We start from the raw sequence: 18,197 nt of genomic DNA, 5'->3' as shown, positions 1-18,197 counted from the left end.
ATTGCCTGGTCTTGACACCAAAACAAAATCAGCAAAAATCACTCACACTCAAATGCTATTTACAGACGCTATTTACATATGACACACTAAAATTCACGCAGACACAACAAAGGCTCTAGCCTTGAGAGCCACTCGGGAGGTTCTGCTGTAGCTTTCTGGATTACCAAATACCTGTCCACGCTTTCCCGAAAATAAATTCTGCAGGCCGTGCATCTTTATCGCAATGGTAACCCGCCATTCTTGAGCGCCATATACAGTGGAGCCAATGAGCATAATTAAATCGAATGGTACCTCTTCCTAGTGCGACAGCGGTGACGATGTTGCTGATCGAACCCGCTGCCTCAATAACCGCCTCTGACGGTTAGCCACGTCTTCAGCTCCACTTGCTGCTTCTTCCGCCTCGATGACATCCATGAGCTCCGCAGAGTCGCTAGCCGCCGCTACACGCCCGATAGCCGACGCGTAGGTACGGACGCAGTCCGCCTCCGCGTGTCCATAGCGCCGGCACTGGGAGCATCTGGGCACCTTACAGTCAGGGCGAACGTGGCCTGTTTCACCGCAACGCAGGCACTGCATAGGCCGCCCGGGCACCACCACGAGGGCCAACTAGCCAACCACTCGAACCTGATGGTCTTCTACCTTCATACCTGACTTCAGTTTTAGCAGCACAGTCCTCGTAGTGGATCCTTTCTCCTTCATGCCAGCAACGCACTAACGTTCACGGGTCACATTGGTCACGGCGCCAAACGCCGCGATAGTGTTGCGGATGTACTCGTCGAGAACGCCGTGCAGCATCCAATGCAGACGCAGTTTAACTTGCTGTTTTTCTGGGTCAATGACGATGCAGCGGCGTCCCTCGACCTCGATCTCCTTAAGGGCAGCCAGTTTCCTTGCCGCTTCCGCACTGCCGAAGATCACAGCCCACACATGATTAATCTGGTACGCCCCCAACGACACGACGTCGGGAAGCACAGCAACATTGGCCAGGGCGTCTCTGAAGTCTTCGACCCTGTAGGGCCTAACACGCACGTCGCCGTGCAAAAACACCGTGTTTAAAACAACACGTCCGGTGGGCAGGGTAGGCCGAGCTATCTCATATTCCTTGTCTTCACTGGTGAACCTGTTACCGCGGCCAGACACGGCCGCTATCGCCGCTCCTTGGGAGCTCATGATCCTGCTTCCGCACCAAATGGTAGCCGGAAGTAGAAACTGCGCCACCCCGGCGGGGTAAATGCACGGGCCTGCTACTGGCTCTGTATCTGAGCCACCTCCACTGCCTCGTGCGGACAGAAGAGAAAATAGTGAAGAATGAAAAAGAAGAGGAAGAAAAAGACGCGCGCCGCCACAACAGCCGTCGTCCACCATCGAAGCAGTGGCGGGTGCAATGACGGCCTACAACAGCTAAAATTCGGTGGCTGGCTAGCCCCCGCCGCAAGCGGCGTTGACCCACCGTCCCAGCCAGGAACTGCCACCCCTCACCACCCCCGCGGCACTGACCCTTTCAAAGAATGTCCCCACCATCCGGAGCGGCGGATGGGGGCGCGCGCATCGAGGCACCCTATAATGAATAGATGGATGGAGTATAGGATCATCCCCTTTGAAACGGGGTGGTAGCAGTTGCTATCATGCTCATTTTTCCCCTTATATCTTGATTATTGTTTTAGATTAGTTAACTATACCATCATTCTATTTACTGAATATTTGTTTCTACATTACAAACACTATGTCACTTTTCTGCTTTTAAGCCACCATTCTTCCACCTGTTACACACCACAGCGCACCTAGTTGGAGAAGCGCGAAACGCCCGGCATGGCTACGAGCCACGCTACGCTGAAGAGCCGACTTGGTAGCGGGAGAGCGAAGTGGTGAAGGGTGGCTGTTCCTGGCCCTACGGAGCTGGGACGGTTGGGACGGTAAGTCAACGACGCTTGCGGCGGGGGCTAGCCTGTCACCAATTGTTATCTGTTTAGGCCGTCATTGCTCCCGCCACCGCTTAGGTGGTGGACAAGGGCTGTCGCCGCGCGCGTCTTTCTGCACCCTCTTTTTTTTTCTCTACTTTCTTCTGTCCACACGAGGCAGCGGAGGTGGCTCAGCTACAGAGCCAGTAGCAGTCCCGTGCATCTGTCCCTTCTTCCTACAGCCACAACAGCAACAACGACTTGGTAGCCCAGCTCTCGCTCTGGTATGACGTCAGTAGCACGTCGGTAGCTCGAAACCTGCGTAGTATTGCTTTCGCAATAAAAGAAGATGTCTGCCATGTGGAATATAGTTGCGTTTTTGGCCAGGGAGTGGTCTATGACATAACTTTAAATGCGGCAAGATCTACATCGGCCAAACAGCGAGATCCGTTAACACGTGCTTCCTTCAATGCAAAACGTCTTTGATTGGGGCTCCTTCATCGAATTTAGCCCTAGATTATAGTCTGAATAATCCAAGTGTGTCTAATGTGTAAAATAAAAAAGCATGCTCTCCTCTTTTTAACCGGAGAAAAGTTGTGTTTAGACATCAAGATCAATTGACTAGCGAATTGTGTAAAGCCTGTTATATTCATAAGAACAGCAACACGTGCGTAAGCAGCCTTTCAGTAAATATACATGACTGAAATTTCGTATCTGGATTCCTAACTAATATCTTCCTTCTATTTTAAAGAGGAAGGGGAGCACATGCGCTTCCGGTTGTCATTTGCAAGAATATTACCCGTGTATTTTTCGAATAAACTTCAGTTGTTAACGGTTGTCCTTTCTTCTTTATTGGTCCCTTGTCGCAGCGCTGGTACAGTTTCCGAAAATGACCCCACGAGCTCAAATGTCTATTCTGCTATAAATAGTGCCGAGCGCTTCAACCTTGCTTGAGACGAATGTTTCTTGCTCAAAGAGGTCAGAGAATCCTTGTGGTTAACGAAGAGGACATTTCCGTGCAACATCGTACCTTCATGTTATGGAGTTTTCGATATTCTGAGCAATCAAACGGGAGTTTTTGGCTGCCATTTGCGCGATTTTCATCCCGCCAATTTATACGAAAACAGGTGTCTTAATTGTTAGCTTCTTTCAGTTCAAACATCCGATCCAGTCTCCTGACTCGCCGTTAATAACAACACGTCTGGCAATTTTCAGGAGCGAAACATATGAGTGTTGACGTCTACTGCACTTCTTATCTATCTGTGGCAGGTGTGTGACCCGATATGTATAGCCTGTCTAGCTTATTATTTTTCAAGACTGGAGCGCGTCAAGCAGGGAAGAAGAGTGACTGTTTCAAATATGCGAACTACTATCTGACAGAGACATGCTCGTGATGTTCAACGGCTGCGATGCTTCAAACACTATGCCTGTGCAACGAACACTTTTTCCGAAAAGCGTTTTTGATCGCTTTCACACATTTTCTACGAAGTGCATGGTCCAGAATTCTTTAGTGTGTGAGGCTTTAAAATGATTGATGGCAACATTGTCGTGGGACAGTTGTTTGTAGCGAGAGGTACATTGGCCACTGTCTCACCATTTCGCCGTGCCTGTACGTTACAAGAAGAAAACAAAGATGAAATAGAAGGAAAAAAAGAAGAAAAAGCAGATGCCAAAGAAGAAGAAAAAGAAGACGACATATAACCGCGTAGTGGGTGTATAAAGAAGAAAAAGAACAAAGACAACTAGGTAGCTGGTAGAGGCGAACGACAAAAGCGAGTTGCTAGTAGAGAAAGTTCGTTCGAACGTTGTGACGTCCCGTCGGCAGACATCGAATGAAAGATCGGCACGGTGGTCTTCTGATTCTGAGCCGGACGTGCAGGTGCAGCTCACGTGATTATCGAGCCGGGTTCTTTGATATCCCAGCGGCTCCTTGTTAACAAGTGCAGAGTATTTTGGGACGCGTTCTTGTTGCTGCCCACTACTGCAATGTGAATGGCAGCAGGTCGGTAGTATTTGTGCTTTTGGAACCGACTTGTGGGCATGTAGCCTGTCCGCAGATATCGATTGAAAGATCGACATAATGCCCTCCGAGTATCTGCCGGACGTGCGAGTGAAGGTCGGATGATCAGCCAGCAGGGTTCCATGATATCCCAGCCGCTTCATGTGAAGATGAGCGGAGATGTTTCGGGAAATGTTCTGGTTGCTGCCCCTGCTGCTGGTGAACGTCAGCAGGTCGGTAGTGTCCGTACGTTTTGTAGCCGACTTGTGGTCATGTGGCCTCCGCATATATCGATTGAAAGATCGGCAAAATGTTTTTTTTTTATTCTCAGCCGGACATGCAGGTGCCGCTCAGATAACCACCTGGCAGGGTTTCGTGATATCCCAACGTCATCTTTTGAAGAGCAGACTATTTTAGGGACGGGGCCTGGTTGCTGTTCACTATTTCCGCTGGAATAGCTGCTGCTGCATAAAGTGCATGGCTAACCCCTTGGTGAATTCAGTGGCAACCGCCGAAACGTTAATCTGGCGCCATGTGCCAGAGTTACACGTGTGTGCTCAAGGCGAAGCACACACGTTTGGTGCACCATAAGGCCCGGAAGGGGGGTGCCTTACAGCGATCAGAGTCCCCTCCGCTTCCGGTCGTTCAGTGCTGTTCTGTGCACGTGAACAATGCGGGCACACCGAACACATTCGTTTAGAAACACGCAGTGCAAGTTGGTGTGCGTGGTCGTCCGGCGCGCGATGAACGGAATTGCAGGCGCCTGGTGCTGGCCTTCAACGATGCCTTTCAGCCAATTTATACGAAAACAGGTGTCTTAATTGTTAGCTTCTTTCAGTTCAAACATCCGATCCAGTCTCCTGACTCGCCGTTAATAACAACACGTCTGGCAATTTTCAGGAGCGAAACATATGAGTGTTGACGTCTACTGCACTTCTTATCTATCTGTGGCAGGTGTGTGACCCGATATGTATAGCCTGTCTAGCTTATTATTTTTCAAGACTGGAGCGCGTCAAGCAGGGAAGAAGAGTGACTGTTTCAAATATGCGAACTACTATCTGACAGAGACATGCTCGTGATGTTCAACGGCTGCGATGCTTCAAACACTATGCCTGTGCAACGAACACTTTTTCCGAAAAGCGTTTTTGATCGCTTTCACACATTTTCTACGAAGTGCATGGTCCAGAATTCTTTAGTGTGTGAGGCTTTAAAATGATTGATGGCAACATTGTCGTGGGACAGTTGTTTGTAGCGAGAAGTACATTGGCCACTGTCTCACCATTTCGCCGTGCCTGTACGTTACAAGAAGAAAACAAAGATGAAATAGAAGGAAAAAAAGAAGAAAAAGCAGATGCCAAAGAAGAAGAAAAAGAAGACGACATATAACCGCGTAGTGGGTGTATAAAGAAGAAAAAGAACAAAGACAACTAGGTAGCTGGTAGAGGCGAACGACAAAAGCGAGTTGCTAGTAGAGAAAGTTCGTTCGAACGTTGTGACGTCCCGTCGGCAGACATCGAATGAAAGATCGGCACGGTGGTCTTCTGATTCTGAGCCGGACGTGCAGGTGCAGCTCACGTGATTATCGAGCCGGGTTCTTTGATATCCCAGCGGCTCCTTGTTAACAAGTGCAGAGTATTTTGGGACGCGTTCTTGTTGCTGCCCACTACTGCAATGTGAATGGCAGCAGGTCGGTAGTATTTGTGCTTTTGGAACCGACTTGTGGGCATGTAGCCTGTCCGCAGATATCGATTGAAAGATCGACATAATGCCCTCCGAGTATCTGCCGGACGTGCGAGTGAAGGTCGGATGATCAGCCAGCAGGGTTCCATGATATCCCAGCCGCTTCATGTGAAGATGAGCGGAGATGTTTCGGGAAATGTTCTGGTTGCTGCCCCTGCTGCTGGTGAACGTCAGCAGGTCGGTAGTGTCCGTACGTTTTGTAGCCGACTTGTGGTCATGTGGCCTCCGCATATATCGATTGAAAGATCGGCAAAATGTTTTTTTTTATTCTCAGCCGGACATGCAGGTGCCGCTCAGATAACCACCTGGCAGGGTTTCGTGATATCCCAACGTCATCTTTTGAAGAGCAGACTATTTTAGGGACGGGGCCTGGTTGCTGTTCACTATTTCCGCTGGAATAGCTGCTGCTGCATAAAGTGCATGGCTAACCCCTTGGTGAATTCAGTGGCAACCGCCGAAACGTTAATCTGGCGCCATGTGCCAGAGTTACACGTGTGTGCTCAAGGCGAAGCACACACGTTTGGTGCACCATAAGGCCCGGAAGGGGGGTGCCTTACAGCGATCAGAGTCCCCTCCGCTTCCGATCGTTCAGTGCTGTTCTGTGCACGTGAACAATGCGGGCACACCGAACACATTCGTTTAGAAACACGCAGTGCAAGTTGGTGTGCGTGGTCGTCCGGCGCGCGATGAACGGAATTGCAGGCGCCTGGTGCTGGCCTTCAACGATGCCTTTCAGCCTGGGACTTGTCGATGACCATCTTTCACTGTGTTTGACTGTCGCCATGCTTTTCATTTTGCTCTTGCATCTTGCAGGATGTCATGGATTGTGCTCTTTGATTACTTGGCTTGTTGGATAAGCCTGCTTTTTTGTTTACACTCCTTGTTGCGTTTTGTGTTTGCACGTTTGGTTTGGTTTTTGGGGTTTAACGTCCCAAAGCGACTAAGGCTATGAGAGACGCCGTAGTGAAGGTCTCCGGAAATTTTGACCACCTGACATCGCACAGCACACGGACGCCACTTCGTTTCGCCTCCATCGAAACGTAGCCGCCGAGGTCGGGTTCGAACCCGGGTACTCCGGCACAGTAGTCAGGCGTCTTACCACTGCACCACCCCGGCGGGGCGTGCTTTGTATCTTATTCTTGTTCCTTTTAATTCTTACCTAGTGCTTTCGCAGCAAGTAATGCACCGACACACGTGAACACTACACGGGCAGGCCAACCTAACAAATTCTGTTGTCTAATACCCATTGTGAGTGTGGCGATAGCGCCAAGCGGCCCCTGTGCCGCCACAGGTGGCGCCTGGCAGCCATTGGTTGAGCAGTTTCTGTAAGTGAAACTATACTGTAAAACCTGTGCTTGTTCAGGTGATTCACCAGTACGATAGTGACTCGATTATTCTAATTTCATTTCTTTCACTGCTTTCCTTATTTCATTCAATATTTTTTCGGTTGTCAGCCCAGCCTTGTGTGTCCTTCTATTGCAAGAAAAAAACAAGAAAATAAGTCTCGATGGCGCCCCGCCACGCCCTGTCCTACCTGTGTAACTTGGGATCACCCAATGAGCGCGCGCTCCCCGCAGCCCACAGACGTCTGTGAGGAGGCTTGTGCGTGGAGATGTTGCCCAAATTGGCGGCGACAGGTCACCAGGAGCATATTTTAAGTATTATTTGTAAATGCTTGGCTCCGAGAAAAGCTTTCAAATTTTACTGGAAAAGTCCAAAAGACCATCTCTATTAATTGTAGGCTTTAGAAGTTTACCCCAAGCAACATTGCAGGGGCCATGTAAGCAACATTTTGGTACGGTGGAGCCTTTAATAGATGTGCAGCAGCAGAGGCCTTTCCCTGCCGCGTACACGATGTAGTATATTTTAGAACTCAACTTTGCTTGCTACAACTTCGATTGAATGACGAAATCACACTCGGACAAAAACTGTTTATTGGTAACTAACACTGGATATATTCAGACAGGATTACAAACGTCTTTCTCGGACGAAATCTCTTTCTGCACCATCCCGCAAGCGTTTCTTACTCTCTCTCTGCCCGATCGACATTCCTCTGCTTAACTCGCGATCCGCATTTGCGCACAGCTTCGTCCTCGCCGGCCCCGTTTTTTGTTTCCGAAGTTGAGCTCCGGGGTTGCTGTTTGTTCGTTGTATATTCTTTACAGCCCCCCCCCCCCCCCCAAACAAAACATTTTAGTGTAACTCGTTTTATGCGCGCTACCAAGGTACAGAAGAGCTGCAAGGTCGCATTTATTCATTCATTGATTCATTTATTGTACCCTTAAAGCCCTTTTGAGGCAATACATAAGGAGGTGGGAACAGTTGAAATGCAATGTGAAGACAATGACGCAATGTTACCACAATTAATTACATCACACTACAATAAAAAGCTGGAATACAGTGAGAAATGTTACGATGCAGTTCTAATAAATACATAGTAATATCAAGGTAATATCATACTATCATCAAATACCTACTTCTAATCAATACATAGGCTAAAAGAGACAGGAGTAACAAGAGAAATACAATGGTAAAGGTCAAAGCACTGGGTTGATCTTTCATTTTCTGTAATGTTCGATTAGTGCATCTCTAAATTTAGTAGCCTCATGCTTGTTTACAATGTAGTCTGGTACTGACCACAATATTTTATTGCTGAAGGTAGAAATTATTTATTGAAGGCTGTTGTTTAACCATGTAAACACTGAACACTCAAGGAATTAAAGAGGCTAAGCGATGTTCTGATGGGAGGTAGAAGTAATGAGTTGCAAAGGTCAGGAAAGTTGTAATATAATTTATGAAAGAGGCAAAGTCGTGAGACTTTTTGAAGGTTCTCAAGTGGTAGAAGGTTGAGTGTTGAGTTAACCCTGGTGATACTGTAGTTCCTTTAAATGGTACTGGATGGTACCTTAACGGTGCACGACCGCACATGTACATCTCGACCCCTAAAGACCTCAACAACGCGAGCAGGCTTCCGCATATAATTCGGCGCATTTTTTTATGCACGATCACCAAGTTGCCCACCGTGATGGCACTCACGGGGCTGGAAGCGGAGAAGTAGACCGGTCATTACTGTAGCAGGTGAGCGAACTCGGTGAAGCGAAGGCGGAATGCAGATTAAGGATCTTCTGAGCAGACAGGGAGGTCCAAACGAAGACGGTCGCTGGAGCAGTCGATAAGGGCAGAGTAGGCCTTTAAACAATCAAGACCGAGGATCACATTTCGAGAACACTGGTTGAGGACGGGGCCAAAACTGGGATGTGATGACCGGAAAGGGTTACTCGGGCAGTGCACACGCCAGTGACAGCAGCAATACTGCCATCGGCAACAGAAACGATGAGCGAAGCGGCGGGGGTCCGCATATTTTGAAGCGGTGGCGAAAATATGAGCTCATGATCGGTACTTGGGCACCAGCGTCAATGAGGACAGAGACAAGAACACATACTACAAAAAGGGAAAGGCGATTACAGGGTGAAGCAATGGGCAGGAGAGGATTTCCAGGTCGGGGTTTCAAAACAGCGTCCCCTCCAGGAGGTGTATTAGTTCCCCATGAAGCGACCTGCGGAGGACGGTGAGTAACTGCGACGAGGAAGTGGCGAACGGGAACGGCGGGCTGGCGGCGAGGAAGAGCGGCTGGGTGTAGAAGGAGGCGGAGTGATCTCGGTGCGGGGCGGCTCATAATGAGGCGAGAAACGGCGGGGCCATAGTCGGAATAGAGAAAAATGTAGGGGAAAGGTCAAGGTGGTGAGGACCGGAACTGTGGCAGTGCCGTTAGATGTGATCTGATGTGATCTTCTAACTTATATACTATTAGCGAATGGTGTAATAAATGGGGAATGGAATTAAATGCTGACAAGACAGTATTTATGCAGGTTACGAACAAAAAGAAATGCCATTCTTTATCATACAGTCTTCCCACCCGGAACCTTTCAGAAGTCGAAGTTTACAGATACCTCGGTGTAACACTAACGAATAAACTTAGCTGGAACAAACATATTGACACTGTATGCTCATCTTCTTTCCGTAACCTTTGTTTTCTTAGACATAAGTTAAAACAAGCTCCTTCCGACATCAAACAGCTAGCATATAACACCATGATTGAACCTAAACTTAAGTACGCGTGCACTGTTTGGGATCCGCACACTAAAACTAACATTAATGTTCTCGAAAGAATTTAACGCAAGGCTGTTCGGTTTATATTTTCTAAATATCGCAGCACTGACTCACAATCTACCCTAATGCTTAAACATAACATACAGTCCCTTGAATCTCGGCGCAGAATACACAGGCTAAAATTTCTCATTCTACTAAAAAATAATAAATTATCAATGGCTCCTGATTTGTATCTTAAACCGGCATCGTCTAGGGCAACAAGAAATACGCACACCGAATCACTAACACCTTACTTTGCCAGAACTAACATTTTCAAATTTTCTTTTTTCCCGCGCACCATAACCGAATTGAATAACCTGCCATTATCATCCCTTCAGGACCTTGATTCCTTAGAAAAGGCCGTGCAATGATTTGCTGTCTTGCTTGTACTTGTGTAAATTTTATGTTCATGTTTTTGCACTTCATGCTTTTCTGTTTTCTTTTGGAATTGTTGCCCCTCCTGCCAGGACCCTTCACTGGGTCTGCAGTATGATCAAATAAATAAATAAACAGATCGGCTTATCGCTAGGGGTACGCCTCTCATCCAGATTGCGATAACGGTAACGTTGTCTGTAGGTGTTTTGGGGTGTAGCGGAAGCGGCCATGGGAGGGACGGGCCTCGAACTCTGGTTTTCCACGGTGCGGCTACAGGGGAGGCCCAAGTTGGTAGCCTCCTGACGGAGGACGGTGTGAATAAGAGGTATAGTTGCCATATTGATGTCCAAGAAGGGGGGGTTGTATGTAGCAGGAGCGAGAGCTTTCAGTTCATGACGCATAATGTGAGTGACGTTTTCAGGATATGAAAGCTGCCGCAGGGTCGGAAGATCATCGCATATGAAGTTTGCGGCGGTGTTTGGGAGACGGTCGAAGCTGTGCGTAATGCGTCGGTGCTTGGCCTGCTTAAGTGGGAACAAACCTGTAGAACGTAGTCAACCGTGGAGCATTCCCGACAGAGTAGTAGGTTAAATGCATCGTGGGCTATGCCTTTGATGGTGTGCAGTACCTTATCAGCTTCGGTCATGTCTTTATCAACCTTACGGCACAGGGCGAAAACGTTTTGGATATTGGTGATGTAAGACTCGGTAGATGTCTGGGTGCGAGTGGCAAGGTCCCTCTTGGCGGCGAGGTGACGGCCTAGAGGTTTTCCGAACAGGTCATGCAGTCTTCCCTTGCAAACATCAGAGGAGGGAATATCTGTTTCGTGTGTTTCGGACTGCACGCGTGCGGTGCCGTTGAGGTAGAAAGTGACATTGATCAGCCCCAGCGCGGCGTCCCACCTGTTGTGCTCGCTAACACGCTCATAAAGCGACAGCCAGTCCTCGACATCCACCTCATCTTTACTGACGAATGGGCCAGAGTCTCGGAAGTGGGCCATGGCGACAGTGGGCGTTGCAGAGGTAGAGACAGAGCCGCATCGGTAGTCATTGTGACGGTTCCGAGGTGATTACCGCTGCAGAGATCCAGCGTGGAGTCATCTCAAACCCGTGACCTCCACCAAAGATGTTACCAGGATGTATTTGTTAAGACTTGCGCTGCGAGGAGCATAACTCAGTGCATGGTCTTCAAGGGTCCTCGAGCATCCATACTGACAGCGTCGTCGTCTTCTGGAACAGCCCTTCATCTTTCACGTGCTCCTCGGTCGTCGTCGTCGGCGGCGACCGCACCACTTCGTCGGCCACGCGTTCCCCAATAACAATATTTGAGGCATAGCACATGGTTACATTGTACGAAGTTTTGCGTGCAGTTTCGTTTGTTTTTACTTGCAAATATATGTAATAAAAAGTAGGAAATGTAGAAAGGTAGGCTTGAAAATCAATATGCAGAAGACTAAGGTAATGTTCAACAGCCTAGGGAAGGAACAGCAGTTTACATTAGGTAGCGAAGTACTGGAAGTAGTAGGCGAATATGTCTGCTTAGGACAGGTAGTAACCGCAGATCCGGACCATGAAAAGGAAATAACAAGAAGAATAAGATTGGGATGGAGCGCATTTGGCAAGCACTCGCAGATTATGACTAGCAGCTTACCGGTATCACTCAAGAGGAAAGTATACAACAGTTGCATCTTACCTGTACTCACCTATGGGGCTGAAACGTGGAGGCTAACCAAGATAGTTCTACTTAAGTTGAGGACTACCCAGAAAGCTATGGAACGAAAAATGTTAGGGGTAACATGAAGAGATAGGAAGCGTGCAGAGTGGGTCAGAGAAATAACTCAAGTTACCGACATTCTAGTGGAAATTAAGAAGAAATGGGCATGGGCAGGACATGTAGGGCGAAGAGAGAATAACCGATGGTCGCTTAGGGTAACAAACTGGATTCCAAGGGAAGGAAAGGGTAGCAGGGGGCGGCAGAAAGTTAGGTGGGAGGATTAGGTTAAGAAGTTCGCAGGGGTCAAGTGGATGCAGCTAGCACAGAACTGGGTTAATTTGAGAAATATGGGAGAGGCCTTCGCCCTGCTATGGGTATAGTCAGGCTGCTGCTGCTGATGATGATATGTAATAATATGGCAGTCTGTGACGCATGCTAAATAAAGGTAGGAGCCTCGTCAAGCTGTGTTTGTAGCTTTTTGTTCTTACCCTGGCATTTCATCTCCTGTTCAGTGTAAAAATGCTGAATAATGTTGATTTGATTTGATTCGATAAATCACGCCAAAGAAGAATGCATTTGCCTGAAGAAAAAGTGAGTCGTAGGAAGGGCTTAAAACAATAAATTCAGGGAGCAGTTCATAAAAAATATTGCTTTTTCAGTAATAGGCTACACCACAGATTTTTGGTTTCACTATACAGTGCTTTACATCTACAACTGGAAAAAATATCATCAATCAATGGAAGCACTTCTCTAGATAAGCCTATTAATCGAGGGTGTTCCTCAGGGATCTGTTTCTTAAGAAGCCGCCCACCGATATGCCACAAGAATTCTGAAAAGTGACGGATCCGAGCGCGTCAATGCAACTTTCAACGCACAAATGGAGCTTTCATGTGGAGATAAGTAAAAGGCCCTTAATTTAGACCGAAAAAGGCGTAAGAGCACCACTGTTTGTCTTAGCTTCCCTTTCATTTCATGTGATGAAAGTAATTTTATTCAAAACAGCGGTGTGTGGGCATCGGAAGAGGCATTGCTCCAATCCTAAGCAATATCTGTCTCGCCCATCATGAACGACCTTTAGAACAGGAGGTATCTTCGTCAGCTGCTGTAAAGGTTTTCAGATTCGTCGACGATTATTTAATCCTTTTAGCCAGTAAGGAATGTGCTTCCAGGGCTCAGTTTCAGAAGTGCTTTCTTCCTTTGAACAGTGCCTTGCGCCCCTCGTTTTTACCCATGACTTACTCGATAAGGGGTCCTTACGCTTTCTCGATGTAAGGCTATCCAGGCCAGAAAACCACCTGTCTGATGGTATGAGCCGAGAGGGGGCAAGTCCTTGTTGATTACAGCTCAGCCCACTCTAAGAATGTTAAGAGAGGCATTGTGAATAAATGTTTCGCAAATGCCCGAATGATGTCCATGTCCACTCTATGGACCATAGCCTCGAAGAGCACACTCCGCGTCTGATAAAAACTGGCTACGTTGAGCATTTGCTGATCTCAGTAGCTGGCTCCTTGTCAAAAAAACTCAAAGGAAGTCAAGTGCGTTCTGCTCCTGACACCAACACAAGCTTGCTGTGGTGCCTTACCTGCATTCTATTTCTCACAGGCTCAAAAAGATGGGACAGAAGGCAGGTGTCCGTGTTTTGTTCTCGGCGCCCGACAAGCTATCCAAACTTTGTCGCAGAGTGAATGCTCCAGCTGTGCGAGATACAGACTATCCTGTTAGGCACCAGACACCTTTCGTTCCATGAGACGTTGGTGTGGTTTGTAAAATTACTCTGAGGTGTGGCGCGGCCTACGTGGGGAAAACTGACGCTGCCTCTACGAACGTCTTAGGGAAATCTCAAATAATGTGTACAACACTGTAAACCAAGTTGGGTGCCACTGCCTACAGTGCCCCTCTCCGTCCTGTGCGCATGCACTGTCATTTCGAGAAATGCCCATCAGATCACACGGGAATTAATAGAAACCGACCACATTCTAAAGTTGGGTCAAGATTGCGTTCGCACACCCTCGATTGTAATAACAAAATGTGAGTTAGACTATTTGAGCCATGCACAGAGTAGCTGCTGTGTTAGGATTCTGGATTTTACATATTTTTGCTCTTAGTGGCCTTTTGGCATTGGTTGTTTTAGGTATTCGGCTTTTAATGCCCCTATTAGCTATTATCGGTTTCAATTTTCATTCCTTTATTTACCTTTTTGGCTTTTTCTGCGTCTTGTTTCCGTGTCATCGCATATTGTTATTTGCTATTCGTTTTTCCTTTTGGCTTCATAATTTTATCGCAATTCCTTTATTTTGTCCAGCTTGTTGTCTCGCTTTGTTATGTTAAGCTTTCTTATCTCGCATCTTTTTAACATTTGGTACCTTATCTTTCTGTCCCGTGCTAACTCAGCATTTGTTACCCATGCTTTCCCACCCAATTTTCGAACATGTATATTGTGATCTGTCTGCAATAAAATAAGCAGTTGAAGTCAGCGCTGTGTTGTAGTCTCTCTCTTTGTCCATGCGTCAGAAGTGCGCTGTTTTGTTTTCCTATCCTCTTTTGGTAGCTGCATCGAAGAAACTGGACCGGACCTCGCAGCAGCGACACGCGTTGAAGGTTTCCATACACTGAAGAACTCACCTATTGAGACGCTCACCTGATGAAGGCAATGATGCGTTGTACGAATTGCGGTTGCTCAAATGGCATAAAGCATTTTTATACTGCAATAAGGAGGTCCAGCCCAAGAACAGTACTCCTGCCAGTTGATGCGACTGAGGACGCCGATAATGATTGAGTGCGTATTTTACTAAAAAGGTATCTGCGTATAAGTGTCATCATGATTCTATGATCTCTCACTCTTCTGCAATCATAAGGATGGCACGCAAATTCATTTTCAATAAGATGCGCTGACAGTCGTTATCAGCGTCCGTATTGTTGTCGAACGCACCCGGACCCCTGCTAGGCTCCACGACTTCACAGCCGGCTGTAAATATTTTGCCATATAAACAGTCGCAGTCAGCACACCGCATCATTGCCTTGATCATGACGAGTACCTCTGTAGGCGACTTCCTCAGTTTATTGCAAAGCTTCACTGCGTACCGCAGTTCCGGCGTTCACTCGTTTTCTGGACGCAGCTAGAGACACGGGGTACACGATCATGGCTGCCCACTCACTTAACCTCTTCTAAGCCAACTGAACTCGTCACAATGTAATTTAGAAAGCTCCCATCTACATCCCCCGAAATTGGTTTCAAAACCACGCTGATACGCGCGTAAGGCCACGGCTATTCTCATTACTTTCAGGATAGACCTTATATATGAGCATAAGACCGGGGAAGAAAAAGCAACATAACGATATGATGAGGATTACATGTCTTCGAGAAAGAAGAACAGAAAGCTGGGCGAGCTGGTTGTTATCCATTATTTAACAGCGCGAAAAAAATACGAGGATGCTAGCACACACAATCATCAGTTGAATTTCAGCGCTCGAGCGCTATTACCCGGGATAAATAAACAGCAAGAATGTTTTATTACAAGGCGGTTCAACAAAAAGTGTTTGTAAAAAGAGTTAATAAAAAGCTAATGTGCGGTCTTGTGCGTGTCAAGGAATAGGTGATGAATAACGAGACAGGCTTTCAAAAGGGTTTGTAAAAGACGGTAACAAAACACTAGCTTGCGCCCTACCACGTGTCAAGGAGCTGGTTTCTTTGGAAGTTTCTTTGGAATATGCTTTGGAAGCAGGGGGATGAGCGATAATATGTTGACACACGCTTGATCTTTATTATGTAAAGCATCCCAACTTCGCTTGCGCGCTGGCCGTGATATATCTTCGGGATACGTGTTTATATTGTCCCGACTCAAGCATCAGGGAGCTGGGAAGGTACACGTAGGCGAGAGCCCGAGAATGAGGTCGGCTTCAAGCTCCGATAGCAGAGTCCAGCACTAACGCGCCTCTGGAACAAACCACCACTTCGTCGTCGTCGTCGTCACCAAGCACGGCGGTCGCGAAGTCCCGGAAACGTGGCATTATCAACCCCCCCCCCCCCCCCCCCGCGAAAAGAATGCATCGTCCCGGTGACGAGGTGAGAGGGAGAAAAAAACGTTAGACGTGAGGTGAACTGTAGAATAAGCCAAGGTGTCACTTGCAAGACGCATCAAGGTTACGAAACACGACATTGCGAAAAGTACGGCTTTAGGCGCACCGCGTGCACAATTTCAGGCCGCTGACACCGAACACTGATGGCCACACTTCCATTTGTAACAACTTCGTAATTAACGCTGTTTAAGCAGCGCAGGACTTTATAGGGTCCGAAATACCGGTGTAGAAGCTCTTCGCACAAGTTTTTGTGGCGCACGGGGGCCCACACCTATACTTGGTTCCCTGGTTTGAAGTTCCCTGTGCCGAAGATCATAGTGTCGAGCGCCGGTGGCATGGTGCTCCTTGATGTGCAAGCGTCCAGCGGACGGGCTTGCTCTGCTTGTTCCGCGAAGTGGGCGGCATCGGGTTTGACCGCTTCATCCCCGCACGGAAGCATTACGTCGAACATTGTGCGGGCCTCCCTGCCAAGACGAGACAGAACGGTGTAAACTGCGTGGTTTCCTGCAGCACCGTATTGTAGGCGAAGGTGACATACGACATGATCTCATCCCACATTTTATGTTCAACATACACGTACATTGAGATCATGTACGCCAATGTTTTGTTGAGCCATTCCGTTAGGCCATTTGTTTGAGGGTGATACACTGTTGTGCGATTATCGGTATGGCTGAGAGTTAAGGTGTCCCGCAGTAGCCAAGCTGTAAACGCCTTGCCTCGGCCAGTAATGCTTTTCGACGGTGCACCGTGTCTAAGCACAATGTCGTTCATAAAGAAGAGGGAAGCTTCGCCGACAGTACCTCGGGCAATGACCTTGTTTTGCGTAGCGTGTCAAGTAGTCTGCGGCGACTACGATCCACTTGTGTCCGTTCGAGGATAAAAGAAACGGGCCTACAAGGTCCATGCCAACTTGCTCGAATGGTGTGAGGGTTGGCTCAATAGATTACAACATGCGGGACGCTTGAGCGCGGGTTTTTTTCTCCACTGGCATTGTCGACGTCTGGACGTAACGTTTACCGCTCGGAGTAAGATGTGGCCAGAAATAGCTCTGCCGGACTCGGCTTAGGGTGCGTGTAAAGCCAAGATGACCGGAAGTTGGTTCATAGTGGTAGGCCAGGAGGATCTCGTGCCTTACATCAGCCGGTATGACTAGCAAATATGTTTTGCACTCGAAGTAGAATTCTTCCTGTAAAGCACCCCATTGCGGAGGCAGAACGATGACAGCCCCCGAGCAAGGTACCGTGGTATTAGGGTGCCTACCTTCGAAACGGTCCGTGATCAGTCACCGGTCAGCGTCGGCATGCTGTTTGGAACGAGGTCGGACGTACGGACTGCTCCGAGGAACGACACCGCCCGGCCATACCACGACTGTCCCTTCCACCCCTTCGTCCTGTCTCATCCTTCAGACCCCACGTACCCCTAAGCCCTTTCACGGTGAGCAGTTTGAAGACGCTGAGGACTGTCTAGCTCACTACGAAAAGATCGCGACGTTTTATGCCTGAGATGATGCTGCAAAAATGCTCAACGTCTACTTCAGCCTTGAAGACACTGTTCGGACGTGGCTCGAAAACCGCGAGGCCACATTCTCTACGTAGCCGGCCTTCCGAAACCAGCTTATCGGTACGTACGCCAACAGTGACCGCCAAGAGAACGCAGAGCGTGCCCTGACTTCTCGAGTCTAGCTTCCGAACGAAGGGGTCGCAATGTACGTTGAAGACGTCATGCGACTTTGCCATCGCGCCGACCCATCCAAGAGTGAAGAGGAGAAGGTGCGGTACCTGATGCACGGAGCCAAATACCAGCTTTTTCAGGCCTCGCGCGAAACCCGCCCACCACCGTCGCGGTGTTTCTAGCTGAAGCTGTGATTATGGAGAAACTGCTACAGCAGCGATGCAGCCAGTACTCTAAGCCACTGAGTTCCCTCTCCCCCCTACCACCGACTGACCGCACCGGCTACAATCCCGGGGCAGATCTGAGCTCTCTTGGCGACCTCATTCGCACCGTCGTTCGCGAAGAGCTGCAGCAACTTCACTGAACATCTCCCTCTGGCGCGGCTTCTTCGGCCAGCGTCATCCGTCGCCCAGCCCTGCTTCCTACTCCTTCGCCTTACATTCCACCTGAGGTAGTTGTGCACACTGCGGAAACGCTGCCCCTCTGGGCAGATCGGCGCTAGGCACGTGGCAATATGAGCAGAGGATAACAATCTACGTTTGATGCAATGAATGGCGAGGTTACAACCTGTTGTC

The sequence above is a fragment of the Amblyomma maculatum genome, chromosome 5, assembly GCF_055883805.1.
Source record: "Amblyomma maculatum isolate TAMU_Amacu chromosome 5, ASM5588380v1, whole genome shotgun sequence".
Classification (NCBI taxonomy): Eukaryota; Metazoa; Arthropoda; class Arachnida; order Ixodida; family Ixodidae; genus Amblyomma; species Amblyomma maculatum.
The sequence above is the reverse complement of the archived record's forward strand: the minus strand, read 5'-3'. Positions refer to the sequence as shown.